Source organism: Macaca mulatta, chromosome 4, assembly GCF_049350105.2.
Source record: "Macaca mulatta isolate MMU2019108-1 chromosome 4, T2T-MMU8v2.0, whole genome shotgun sequence".
In the NCBI taxonomy this organism is placed as follows: Eukaryota; Metazoa; Chordata; class Mammalia; order Primates; family Cercopithecidae; genus Macaca; species Macaca mulatta.
In genome coordinates, this window is record NC_133409.1 from 12,541,512 (window position 1) to 12,556,322 (window position 14,811).

Sequence of the window (14,811 nt, forward strand, 5' to 3'; positions counted from 1 at the left end):
AGTAACAGTAGGCAGAGTATCAGCAGTTTTTTGTACCCATCCTGAGCCCCAGTTTCCATAGGGCATGTGAATAAGGCCAGATGACACTTATTCACACAGTGACTTGCATTATAGGAGGAGATCCCTGAGCTCAGAGAACCCAAATCTTTTATGATGGGCAGTAAGTTTGCCTGCCCTTTTCTCCAACAGCAGGTATTAATTCTGTCTTTCAAGGCTGGTCACTATACTTAGAGAATTCTTCCCCAATCTTCTTGCCTCTCACTTTCTTTTTTTTTTTTTTTTTTGAGACAGAGTCTCACTCTGTTGCCCAGGTTGTAGTGCAGTGGCATGATCTCAGCTCACTGCAATCTCTGCCGCCCAGGTTCAAGTGATTACCCTGCCTCAGCCTCCCGAGTAGCTGAGACTACAGGTGTGCACCACCACTCCCAGCTAATTTTTTTTTTTTTTTTTTTTTTTTGTATTTTAGTAGACATGGGGTTTCACCATGTAGGCCAGGATGGTCTCCATCTCCTGACCTTGTGATCCACCTGCCTCGGCCTCCCAAAGTGCTGGGATTACAGGCGTGAGACGTCACACCCAGCCTCACTTTTCTGTAAGTTCAAATAAAAATAAAAGCAGCTGGCAAATCTAAAGTGAAGTATAAGTGGATTTCTCGTCCAGGTTCAGGATCCAGATGTTGTCTCCGCCAGGTCTCCTTTCCCACCTTGTCTTCTGTTCTCCTCTCCCCTCCTCTCCAGTTCCATATCATGCTCTGCCAAAGAATGCAAGCCTTCACATGGGATGAGTCCATCCTGGGCACCACTATTTGGCCCATTTGTCTAAAGCTGGGGTTGGTAAACTATGTCACAAGCTACATCTAGCAGAAATGATTTTTAAAAGTTTAATGGTTTTTTTAAAAAAAAATAGAAGAAGTAGAAGCCGGGCATGGTGGCTCTCGCCTGTATTCCCAGCACTTTGGGGGACCAAAGCGGGCGATCATTTGTGGTCAGGAGTTCAAGACCACCCTGGCCAACAAGGTGAAACCTCGTCTTCACTAAAAATACGAAACTTAGCAGGGTGTGGTTGTGTGTACCTGTAATCCCAGTTGCTCAGAAGGCTGAGGCAGGAGAATCACTTGAACCCAGGAGGTGGAGGTTGCAGTGAGCTGAGATCATGCCACTGCACTCCAGCCTGGGTGACAGAGCAAGACTCTGCTTCCAAAAAGAAAAAAAGGGCCAGTTACGGTGGCTCATGCCTGTAATCCTTGCACTTTGGGAGGCAGAGGCAGGTGGATCATGAGGTCAGGAGATCGAGACCATCCTGGCTAAGATGGTGAAACCCCATCTCTACTAAAAATACAAAAAAAGAAAAAAAAATTAGCCAGCGTGGTGACAGGCACCTGTAGTCCCAGCTACTTGGGAGGCTGAGGCAGGAGAATAGCGTGAACCCAGGAGGTGGAGCTTGCAGTGAGCAGAGATCCTGCCACTGCACTCCAGCCTGGGCAACAGAGTGAGACTCCGTCACAAAAAAAAAAAAAAAAAAAAAGGAAAGAAAACAGAGATACAGAGACAGTCCACAAAGCCTAAAATATTTACTATTTCTCTCTTTCTAAGGAAAGTTTGCTGATTCCCATTCTAGAAGTAACTGAGTATACGGGGAAGTCAATTATAAAAAAAAAATCACACGTACAGCATCCCCAGAATGGATGAGGTCCTGGAGCACTGGGTGAACGTGTTACCTTTCTATTTTTTGGGAAGTGCTGTTTCCCTTCCTGGCAGAAAGCCAAGATGACCGTCCTCAGGTCTTAGAAGATGCAGAGCTCTCAGATTATAAAATGGTACACACTCTCTCTGTCTCTCTCTCTCTCTAAACACACACATTATACATCTAATTTAATTTACAATAACCTATACCTTATATCTATATATTATTGTGAATTAAATTAGAAAAAGTGAATAAGGGAATGAGAATTACAGATCCAATTATAATATGTGATTTAAACACATATGGAGCCTGGACTTGTCTTCCTCTCCCAGTCAAGTGTAGCTACGGCATCAATTAAGATTTAGATGATGTTCTCAGGTCTGGGGAATGAATTGCTGAGTGCCAGGAAAATAATGCTCAAGTGTCTGTGCACGCACGGAGCTAGCTGGATGCCGCTCTGACAGATTTCCTTTGTATATCAAGCATCTGAGCTCTGCAGAAGTCTCTTCTTAAAGTCATCCCAAAACCCCTGGGTCCTCAGATTCCTGTAGTATCTTATTGTTTTTAAACCCCTCTGTTAACATAAAGATTAAATATTTTTGCTCATACTGTCTATGTGTCTGAAAAATGCTAAAATATATTGAAAGATGGGGAAATATACTTGAGAATCCTTATATTTACTTTAAAATGAGTGTGGGATACTTTCTTCTTCCAGGCTCTCTCTGGGGCTGACTCCGGCTCTAACCTGACATTGCAGTGTGGTCAGCAGTTTAGTAATGTTGAACTTGACCTAACTAAGTCTGATTTTTACTAAATCAAGAACTCTACTAAAAGATGCAAAAATGTGAATGATTGCTGTTTGCCACCTTGAAGGAGAATAGCAGTGTTAAATCAGAACATTCTCTCATCTTAGAGACGTTACTAACAGGTGACATTTGAATGCTGTTTCAGAGGAATGGGATTATACTGAATATTTTTGTAATATTTCTTTCATTGTCACAAGGCGAGAAACAACCGGCAATGTTCTAAGGGCTTAATATGCATTCATTTAATTCTCACATCTCATGAAGCAGGTGCTGTCGTGAGCCCCATTTGACAGGTGAGGAAACTGAGGCACAGATTGGTAAACAGAAGAGCCCAATTTCAAAGCCTGATAATTTCGTTTCAGAGCTTGTACCCTTTCCTGGCTTAATCCAGACATTCCTAGAACCCCTAATTATGTGCTGGAAGAGTGATTCTCGATCTAACTGCAAATACTTTGTAGTTATATGTAGAAGTGGAGTTGGGTTCCAGGCTCAGAAAATTATAAACAAGTTTGTCACCTGCATAACTGTCTGCTGGGACATTGAAAAGTTCCACAAGGTCGTCTTCTGCATTGTGGGACCTCTAGTATTCCAGGCCTCCAACCACTAAATGAGGTCACACCCCATCTTCATGACTATCAACAAAGTAAAATAGGGCCAGGTGCGGTGGCTCACGCCTGTAATCCCAGCACTTTGGGAGGCTGAGGTGGGTGGATCACGAGGTCAGGAGTTCGAGACCAGCCTGGCCAACATGGTGAAACCCTGTCTCTACTAAAAATACAAAAATTAGCCAGGCATGGTGGTGGTAGCCTGTAATCCCAGCTACTTGGGAGGCTGAGGCAGGAGAATCACTTGAAACCGGAAGGCGGAGGTTACAGTGAGCCTAGATCGCGCCACTTCAGCCTGGGCGAAAGAGCAAAACTCTGTCTCAGATAGATAAATAAATAAATAAATAAATAAGGCCCCTACACATTTCCAAAATGCTCTCTAGGGGGCAGTATCCTTCCATTAAGATCTATTGGTTAGCTTTTTGATGGTGATGTTAAAGCGTCATTTCTCTAGAGTAAATCAACCTGGATAAGAGTTCTATCGCAGGCAAATGTCTGTATTTCTACATGAGCATGAAAAAGCGAGTGCACTGTGGAAGGGATATGAATAATATCTCCTTCCCTTCCCAAATAAGGGAAACCAGCCCATACCTGCACTCACATGAGGCTGTCCCCCAGGATGGCACAGTAAGAGGAGACTTGAGAGAGTGTCCTGCTGTTTTGGTCGTGTGTGATATTAGTGACTGCGTCATAAGACCCAAAGCTGATGCTTGCCAGGAGTGTGCTAGAATCCAATCACTTAGAAGTGGATCTGCCAGAAAATATACGAGATTGAGTTTTGGAAGCGATGCTGGAAACTGTGGCTGGCGAAGGTAGATGGAGCTTTGCTTTCCAATATCTGCAAAGGGCCAATTTCCCCGGAGCCTGTGTATGTCAGGGCACTCTCCGGCTTTCATATCAAGCCAGATGTTCCCACTTCCTTTTGATTATCTTGCTGATGGAGAAAATCACCGCTTTGGGGGATGAAATACTTCCCAATGACTTGGAAATTGTGATAGTAACTTGTACTTGGTGAATCATGAGTTGTTACCACAGGCCCCACAAAGACCCACAATGCACGCCAAAGAGGGGCACCAACACCACCCCCATGGTACGGACAGAAGCACGTGGTTCTCTCATTTTGAACACTCTCTGTTTTAAAGATGTGAAGAATGTCTCCCTCCCTTCCCAAATTATTTTCTCCCAGGGAATCTCCACATTATGACATCTTCACAGGTGCAGTCAACTGTTTAAATATGATTGGTCACAGAGGAGAGCTAGGCCCTAAGTCCTATGGCCCCGACCCACCCTGCTGAGAGGTTGGTGTGTGGCTCCTGTTTTGGGAAAGCGGAGGTAGGCAGTTCCATGACTCCCCCACTTCCCCTAGCTCTCTTGGCAAGGCTATTGGCAGAGTGGAGCTTGCCCCGCTCTGGACTCAGTTCTCATTTGCTACATCAGGCTGCTTCATCTGGCTCCAATGGGAGGATTCTTGGAAAGTTCTAAACTGGGTTACAGCCAGATTTTAGGCTGCCATTAATTGATTGTTCAGAGCTAAAATTAGAGAAAATACATTATAACGACTTTTACTGTGTGAGAACCACCAATATTTAAAAATATTTCTTGAATGCAATTGTTGGTGTGAAATATACTTGTTAAACCATCCCACCACTAAAGGAAAACCTTGAACTGAAATTCTTGATTCCAGGAAACCAACTATAAATTTCAACAGATAGTGGTTTGCCTCACTGAATAGATACGGGCTTCAGGACCCAGGAGGCTGGTTTTAGGATCTTAGTCCCTCTATTTACCAGCGGAGGGTCCCAATAAGTTACTACCTCTCTGGGTCTCAGGTTTCATATCTGCAAAGTGTGGTTAAAAATATCTGCTTTGCAAAATAGTGTTTTGCGCAAGGCTAACTGATGGAGAGAGAGAGAGAGAGTTAAAGACCAAACTGATAATTTTGTGAGCAGCATGGAATAGTAATTGGGAAATTAATTTATTATGCCCTGTTTGTCATTAACCAAATTAAATGTTTATTTAGCTATGGTATTGTGTCTCAATAACGGCACCCCCACAAGAGAAAATTTTAAATGTTGTCAATTAGATTTTGGTATCAAAAATTTTGATAAGGTATTAAAATGTGGTACCTAATTTTGAATGTCAAAAACTGTGTGGATATTCATATAGACACAAAAGTTTGTATACAATTTTAGAGGGTCCACAGACCGCTGAATTCCATGCCAGGATCCCTTGAGGATCTAAGGACCTTGTATTTGAAATCTCAGAATACTCCTTACTGAGAGATAGCTTTTATACTTGGGGCGCTAGATTTTGATAATCATTGTTAGGATTTGATTTTATTGTAAGCTAACATACACAACCAATTGCTGTTAAAAGAGAGCAAAGATCATGGAAAAAATAAATCTGCTCCAAAATTATGTATTGCCTGTTTGTTCTCTGCAAATGCTTGGTGAAGGAGGGAAATATTTCAGAGAGGTGTTTACTATACTGGGTATTCCTAACAAGCTGTGGTTTCGAACATTCCCTAGGGCAGCTCACTTTGTCTCATCGCTTGGAATGATCTCTGCCAGTGTGGGGCCGTTTACAGAAAGGAGGGGATGGGTTAGAGATGGATCTGAGCTATTAAATCATGTTTTCTGGGGACTTGGCCTCTTGGTGGCCTTGTTGTTTTTGGATAGCTGTTCTTGGGAGGGTAGGAAAGAGAAGGTGTATGAAGCTGCCTGCTGCTCAGAAGAGATTGTTTTATTTTTGTTACATTGCATATGTGTCTAAAACTTACTCCCTGGGTTATGCTTATCTGTCATTCCTACCTTTTGCCAGTTGATTTACCAGATCTGTACCTATCTGAGATTAGCATCATTCAGGGAGAGTATTGTTTGGGCTGAACTGAAGGACTTCAAGGCTAGCTGTGGAAATGCGGGCACTTAGGGGAAAGAAAATCTGTAAGTGATCTTGGCCAAAGTCACTTTGCCTCTCAGGCTTTGGTTCTTCCCTTGTAAAACTAAATCCACTGTTCACCCATGTAGTGATTTTGCTCAATGCAACACATTTATTAACAGCTACTATTTTCCAGGAATGTTCTAGGTACTTGGAACAGATTAGTAAACACAGATCACTGTTCCCCTAAGGGGAGTGGGTGGGAGGATTGGGATTGTAATTGTTCACAGTATGATCTAGAGAAGGAGGCATTGGAAAAGGCCTTGACTTGGGAGATAGGACAAGCTTTCCAGGCAGAGAGAACAGCCAGAGCAATGGCCCTGCATCCAGGGTAAGCCTCATCCTTGGAGGAGTAGCAAGGGGGCCAGCATGGCTGGAGCTGCAGGAGCAGGTAGGGAGGGGAGGGTACGAGGTCGAAGGCCCAATGGGAGGTGGAGACAGCTCTGCGGACACCATGCTTGGCAAATGATGCTTGGGCTCGGTTTCAAGCCCCATCCATGTCTGAGGCCATGAGCAGCCTACACAACATGTGGAATTGGAGGCGGGGGTGCCCTGAGTAGCCCCGCATCAATTTATCTAAAAAGGAGAGATGGAAGTCACTTTTCCCTAGGCCATGGTGGCCTTTGGCTTCAATGGGATTGCCAACAGCCTCTGGACACACAAGTCCCATTTCTGAATCCCCACTACCTCCAACTCCTTCCACACAGTCCCTTGCTTCTATACAAAGGGCTCCCAGGGTCTCGTATGTTTGCAAGTGACCACAGTGATCCTGCTGGCTCCCCAGGGCATCGTTTTTCTTTGCCATTTCCAAAGCTTGCCAGCATCACTGAGAGCATGTCATTAACCAGGGGTGCCTCTAGGTCCTTGTGCAGAGCTCTTGCCCCCAGGGTCAACTGTCTGTCCTCGGGCATCATGGGCAGCACAGGCTCTCTCATGAGGGTTCCTGACCCTTGTGACGGACTCTGAGCTGGGATCCTTGTTGCAGAAGCCATCCAGAGTGGAGGGAGCAGAACATGACTATTGGAGTCAGAAAAAACAAGACCCACACTGAATCCATTTTACCATTAGCTTTTAGCTTCACAGTGAATTGGCTGTACAACCTTGAGCTTGTTGCTTAACTTTGTGTTTAAAATGGGAATTATAATAGCACCTCATCCCTACTCATGGCAGTTTTGTAAGGAGTAAATGACACAATACATATTAAGCACTTAGCACAGTGGCTGGCACATAATAGTTACTCTATAAATATGTATTTTAAACCTTCCAAATTTTCTGGAACAGTACTAATCTAAAATATTTTCTTGAGAAACAGGTGTGAAGTACAAATTAGTACAACATTTCTGTTTCTTAAGTTGGTGATGCATATCAAGAGATTTAAAATGTTTTTATCCTATTACTCAGTATTTCTGCTTCTTGATCATACTGTGGAAATTTCCAAAACTGTGAACAAAGATGTATGTATAACAATGTTTGCCACAGTATTTTTAATAATAGTAAAAAAAGATGGCAACTACATATTTGATGATATGTGTAGTGGGTAAAAATAATTATATATTCTATCTCTGCGTATACAGCATTATATACAGCAGCCGTTAAAAAGAAGCTCTACAAAGAATATTTAATGATGTGATAAAATCCTTGTAACATAGATTTAATAGGAAAGTTCGGGAAGAAAAATTATATATACAGTTTGATACTCAAGTGGATAAACATTATCCTGTATTACTGATAAAGACGGAAAAGAAATATGAATGAAAATATTAATAATGGATATTTCTGGGTAGTGGGACTGCAGATGTTTTTAGTTTCTTCTTTGACCTTTTTAAAGTCTCTAAAGTGAACATGGATTACTTTTTCAAGAAGGAAAAATAGCAATGCACTTTAAACAGTGTGGTAAGTACACACATACTTATCAGACCATGTGTCTGGAATTTTATTTGGAAAATATGGTTACAGTAAATATAGGTCAACTACTTTCCAAGATTTTTTAATTGGAAACTTTTGAAAAACTTCAAAATGAATTATTTCCTGGGCTATATCTGGATGTGAAGGGAAAATAAAATTTTAAAGAGGCGGGGTAATGCTTTCAACATTCGCGTGTACAAATAACTATCTTCTTGGCTTTTGGGACAGTATCAGGGTGGGGGTTTCTGTGTGTGTGTGTGTGTGTGTGTGTGTGTGTGTGTGTGTGTGTTTAGCAATAACCCAGAAGTCTCCAGGATCATCAGGGCCAAGGGACAAAATTTAACTTTAGAGAAAACAGCTTTCCCTGACTTCAGTATTTTATCAGTTTGGCAACAGGAAATGCGGATGGAAACTATGTTTTTTCTGGGAATGGCATCCCTTGACCGACATAGCTAAATCAGGCAACCATATTTCAAATAGTGTCCTTTATTTTTAGAAAGCTTCAAATAAAGGAACTCCCAGTACAAAAATAACATTAAAATGGCATAGTTCAGCACTTCTCAAGGTTCAACATTCACAAGAATCACCCAAGGAGCTTGAAAAGATGTGGCTGGAGCCTAAGATTCTGCATTTCCATCCATCTCCTGGGTCATGGTAGTGCTCTTGGGCAGTGGTGCTGCTCCTGGGTGGTGGTGGTGCTGCTCCTAGGCGGTGGTGGTATTCCCGGGTGGTGGTGGTGCTCCCAGGCAGTGGTGATGCTCCCTGGTGGTGGTGGTGCTCCCAGGTGGTGGTGACGCTCCCTGGTGGTGGTGGTTCTTCTGGGTGGTGGTGTTCCTGGGTGGTGGTGGTGGTGGTGGTGGTGGTAGTTCTCCCGGGTGGTGGTGGTCCTCCCGGGTGGTGGTGATGCTCCCTGGTGGTGGTGGTGCTCCAGGGTGGTGGTGTTCCCGGGTGGTGGTGGTGCTCCCAGGCAGTGGTGATGCTCCCTGGTGGTGGTGGTGCTCCCAGGTGGTGGTGGTGCTCCCAGGTGGTGGTGATGCTCCCTGGTGGTGGTGGTTCTTCTCAGTGGTGGTGCTCCTGGGTGGTGGTGGTGGTGGTCCTGGGTGGTGGTGGTAGTGCTCCCGGGTGGTGGTGGTCCTCCCGGGTGGTGGTGATGCTCCCTGGTGGTGGTGGTGCTCCTGGGTGGTGGTGTTCCTGGGTGGTGGTGCTCCCGGTTGGTGGTGACGCTCCCTGGTGGTGGCAGTGCTCCCTGGTGGTGGCGGTGGTCCTCCCAGGTGGTGGTACTCCTGGGTGGTGGTGCTCCCAGGCAGTGGTGGTGCTCCCGGGTGGTGGCAGTGCTCCTGGGTGGTGGTGGTCCTCCTGGGTGGTGGTGGTGCTCCCAGGTGGTGGTGGTGCTCCCAGGGAGTGGTGATGCTCCCTGGTGGTGGTGGTGCTCCTGGGTGGTGGTCCTCCTGGGTGGTGTTGGTGCTCCCAGGTGGTGATGCTCCCTGGTGGTGGTGGTGCTCTCGGGTGGTGGTGATGCTCCTTGGTGGTGGCAGTGCTCTCAGGTGGTGGTGATGCTCCCTGGTGGTGGTATTCCTGGGTGGTGGTGGTGCTTCCAGGCAGTGGTGATGCTCCCTGGTGGTGGTGGTGCTCCTGGGTGATAGTGGTGCTCCCAGGCAGCAGTGGTGCTGCTGCTGGAGGAGAACCACACTTTTGTAAATTTCCTAGAAGGACATGAAGTACAGGCTGGGATGTTGCCTTGATCCCTTTACAACACAGGCCCTAGTGCAGCTAACTCTGTGCATCAGAATCACCCCGTGTGCTTTCTAAACACACCGGGATACACCTCAGCTCCAGTTGACAAGGTGTTGACCAGTGGGTGGGCTCAGGCGTCCCTTCCTTAGAAGCTCTCAGGTGAATCAGAGGCACAGCTGTCCAGTGAGAGTTGAGAACTCCTCCCCTGGCTCCTTCTCAGCCCCCTTGGCTGGCCAGCCTCAGTGGTGGGGGGAGGTTTCTGCACCTCTTGGCTGTGGCGGCACCCTTCACCTTTACTCAGGAGAGCCACTTGCTTGGAGCGTGTTTTCAGCCTTAGGTATCTTTGTTCTAGAAGAATCCTCAGAATGAGATACAGGGTCCTGACCCAGCTCTCCCAGCCCCACTGCCAAGTGGGCATTTCCCAGGCACACCTCCTGACAGACTCAATGAACAGTCATTTGGAAAACATTTGCAGATTAAAGTAGAATCTGGCATTTTTGTGATACCCGCTCAATGCATTAGGAAACTAGTAGAGGATTTAGAAAACATTTATGGCTTGGGAAAACATGTCTCTAAGAAATTCCAGAAAGTTCCAAATTTGGATTTTCTTTTAGAGAGAGAAGTTAATAAATGCTAAAAATTCAATGCCCTGCCCTCTTCATTAGTAAGATGGAAATATCTGGGAAACTGTATACAAGAAAGCGGTTTAGATTCCAAAAGGATAATTTCTCTGAGCTCCATTAATATATCGATTTTGAAAAACCCAACAACACCACAACTGTCAACTAACTTTGGTGACACAGAAGCTCAGAGTGTCTGTGTCTGAGGAATTTTCAGTTTCTTGATTTGGAAAAAAGGTTGAGTAGTGTAAAAATGAAAACTGCAGAACTGTAGTATATATATTTAGGAATCGGGGCTGAATCAGAATAAGATTGCTTGAAATGAGTTATTTGTTTATTCATATTGTAAAAAACACATAACATTAAGTTTGCCATCTTAAGCATTTTTTAAAATTATACTTTAAGTTCTGGGATACATGTGGAAAATGTGCATGTTTGGTACATAGGTATACATGTGCCATGGTGGTTTGCAGCACCCATCAACCCGTCATCTAGGTTTTAAGCCCCACATGCGTTAGGTATTTGTCCTAATGCTCTCCCTCCCCTAGCCCCCCACCTCGACAGGCCCTGGTGTGTGATGATCCCCTCCTTGTGTCCATGTGTTCTCATTGTTCAGCTCACACTTATGAGAGAGAACATGCGGTGTTTGGTTTTCTGTTCTTGTGTTGGTTTGCTGAGGATGATGGTTTCCAGCTTCATCCATGTCCCTGCAAAGGACATAAACTCATTCATTTTCATGGCTGCATAGCATTCCATGGTGTATATGTGCCACACTTTCATTATCCAGTCTATCATTGATGGGCATTTGGGTTGGTTCCAAGTCTTTGCTATTGTGAATAGTGCTGCAATAAACATATGTATGCATGTGTCTTTATAGCAGAATGATTTATAATCCTTTGGGTACATACCCAGTAATGGGATTGCTGGGTCAAGTGGTATTTCTGGTTCTAGATCCTTGAGGAGTTGCCACACTGTCTTCCACAATGGTTGAACTGATGTACACTGCCACCAACAGTGTAAAATTGTTCCTATTTCTCCATATCCTCTCCAGCATCTGTTGTTTCCTGACTTTTTAATGGTCACCATTCTAACTGGTGTGAGATGGTATCTCATTGTGGTTTTGATATGCATGTCTCTAATGACCAGTGATGATGAACTTTTTTTCATATGTTTGTTGGCCACATAAATGTCTTTTCTTGAGAAGTATCTATTCATATCCATCACCCACTTTTTGATGGGGTTGTTTTTTCTTTTCTTGTAAATTTGTTTAAGTTCCTTGTAGATTCTGGATATTAGCCCTCTGTCGGATGGATGGATTGCAAAAATTTTCTACCATTCTGTAGGTTGCCTGTTCACTCTGATATTAGTTTCTTTTGCTGTGCAGAAGCTCTTTAGTTTAATTAGATCCCATTTGTCAATTTTGGCTTTTGTTGCCATTGCTTTGGTGTTTTAGTCATGAAGTCTTTGCCAATGCCTATGTCCTGAATGGTAGTGTCTAGGTTTTCTTCTAGGGTTTTTACGGTTTTAGGTTTTCCCTTTAAGTCTTTAATCCATCTTGAGTTAATTTTTGTATAAAATGTAAGGAAGGGGTCCAGTGTCAGTTTTCTGCATATGGCTAGCCAGTTTTTCCCAGCACCATTTATTAAATAGGAAATCCTTTCCCCATTGCATGTTTTTGTCAGGTTTGCCGAAGATCAGATACTTGTAGACATGTGGTGTTGTTTCTGAGGCCTCTGTTCTGTTCCATTGGTCTATATATCCGTTGTGGTGCCAGTACCATGCTGTTTTGGTTACTGTAGCTTTGTAGTATACAAGCCTTGTAGCCCTCTTCTGCCAGGTATTTCCCTATCTCCTGTCTTTACCACCTGTACCATCTGGACAGGTGGTGACCTATGTTGCCACAAGGGTACCTCCTTTGCTTCTTCTGTGATCTGCTTTGTTGTTTTGTCTCCAGGAGAAGCCAGTCATCGGGGAAGGAAGAGGGAAGTGGATCCCAGCGGACTCTGCTTCCTGTGCAGCTCCACTCAGCAGATGTGCCCCACTGCCCGCATCCGGCAGACTTCTCTCTTCTATTCAGTGCAGTTAGGGCTTTTCCCACTGAGACGTGTTACCCACCACAGAGCCTCATATATAAATGCACAAGCCTCCTTGGCAGAGAATGTCCCTGCTTCCTTTGAACACAAAGTTTTCACTCTTGAATCGCCTGGACTTTGAGCCATATGAAGGTGGAGTGTGAGCAGACCCTGTAGCTGGCAGCTCCCAGGGGACAGGGTCAGTGGGCAGAGCCCACTGCCATGTTGAGAGAAGACAGAAAACCCTGCCTGGGTCCCATCTCCCCAGTCAACAAACAGCAGATTTTTAAGCACAAATGTCCTCCCTGCCTCTTGTCCTCTTTAGCAAAGTACAGAGATTCTAGAAGCCTCAACAGGAGGGTCATGTTTCCTGGCAGCACGGACTACTCCTGACCTGACCAAGGATGGCCTAGGTGGCAGGGCTCAGCTCTTTTGGAGGTTGGAGTGTGAAGCCACTGAGATTTGGCAGAATGAAGAGATGTTGCATGAAGGATGGGAAAATGGAAAAACGTACGAGGCCCTAGAAGTCAAAGATTGGAAGCCAAGAAGAACAAATGGAAGTACTTGGTAGAAAAATGGAAGCAGAGCAAAAGGTGAGGGAGAGCAGAAGACCAAATTGCTCTGAAATTTCATTCAAACTGTGCTTAGTTTCCCAAACATTTCGAAGGGAACACAGATTGAGCTCAGCTTTGAGCAGTGTAAAGAATCAGCAACCCATAACAAAATATAAACTCTAGGCTGTTCTGTCCTTTGTGGACTTTTTTGTTTTGTTTTGTTTTGTTTTGTGGGGGACGGGCTTATTTGTTTACTTTTTGAGATAGAATCTCTCTCTCTCTCTGTTGCCCAGGCTGAGTGCAGTGGTGTGATCTCGGCTCACTGCAGCCTTGACCTCCTGGGCTCAAGTGATTCTCCCGCCTCAGCCTCCTGAGTAGCTGAGACTATAGGTGTGTGCCACCACGCCTGACCCTTCGGTTTTAACACAAGAAACTAAAGGAGTCAAAGGGAAAGAGGAACTTTAAGAAGTCTCTGTATTAGACGTAACAGCCATAAGCAACATGGGCTACATTCAAATCTTGATTCTAACACACTAACTGCAAAAAAAAAAAAAAAAAAAAAAAAAAAGAGCCTGGCTCTGAGACAATTGAGGAAATGCGAATATCAAGTGGATAGTAACTGTTGATAAAGAATCCTTGTTAATTTTGTTAGGTATGATTATGTAAAAAAAAAAAAAAAAGAAAGAAAGAAAAGTAAAAAGAAAAGAAAAAAGAAAAGAAATGCTATCAATTAGGACTTCCGAACTATTTACAGCAAAATGACATGATATTTAAAATGTGCTTTAAAATAGTCCAGAAAAAAGTGTGTGTGTGTGTGAGAGAGAGAGAGTGTGTATGAGAGAGTGTGTGTATGCGTGTGTCTGTTTATGTGAGAGAGAGAACAAAGAAAGATTAGAAAAATATTGAAATAGTTGTTAAAACTGGATGATGGGTAAACACAGGCTCACCCTCATATTTTCTCTCCTTTTGTCTGTGTTTGACATGTTCCATAATAAGATTTTTTTTTCCTTCTAAGAAGCCTGCATTGACTTAATCACACAACAGCATCCACATGTTAGCACCAAGTACTGCGAGAGACAGCGTCCCACTCAGGCCCTCCAAGCACTGCATTCCATTGACTTGACTAAACAGAATGTACAGCATGCTGTAAACAGATCTACAATATACAGTTTTGAGAGAAGTTGCCGCAGGCACGAGTTATGTGCAGGCAGCCTAGGGTGGTAGGGGCACCTCTCTTTCTGCTGAAGATGTTTACTTTTTTTTTTTTTTTGCAATTAACATAACTTTAAAGATGGATACATGAGGCATTCTGCCCATAGGTCCAGATTTTACAAGCAGTGTAAACATGCACCACTGGTGGCCAGGATGCTCCCCTGTCTGGGGTCATTCATGTGCAGTTCACAGACCCACTCAATGCTCAACCACGAGCAAATGGAGGAGGTGGCAGGCCAGCCTGTGCCAGGGCAAGACTGTCCGGGAAAGAGAACATCTCCTCCTGTTTCAAAGGCGTCTGCAGGACAGTCTCCTGTGGGTACAACCTAAGACCTCAGGCACAAGGGTCCCATGTCCCTGTGGTTTTACCCTGCAGTTTCCTTGCTTGTTACCGCCTCTTGTTGGGCCAAGAGAAAAATCTACTGTGTACTACTCTGACCCTTTAGACTTTATTCCCTAAACCTGCTTCAAAGTCTTCCTCCTGCCTCTTTTCTTTCCCAACTCTGAAAACTCTCAGCGTTGTTTGCCACTTTTAGGGTTTTATCTGAATTATTAGCATCTTTCTTTGGTTGCTAGACAAGACGGACACTGCTAACGCTAAGACTGGAGGCATATGTTCCAGTGTCTAGCAATTTATTTCTATGAAGAACAAATCCAAGAGTCCTTTGAAGACATGCAAGCTT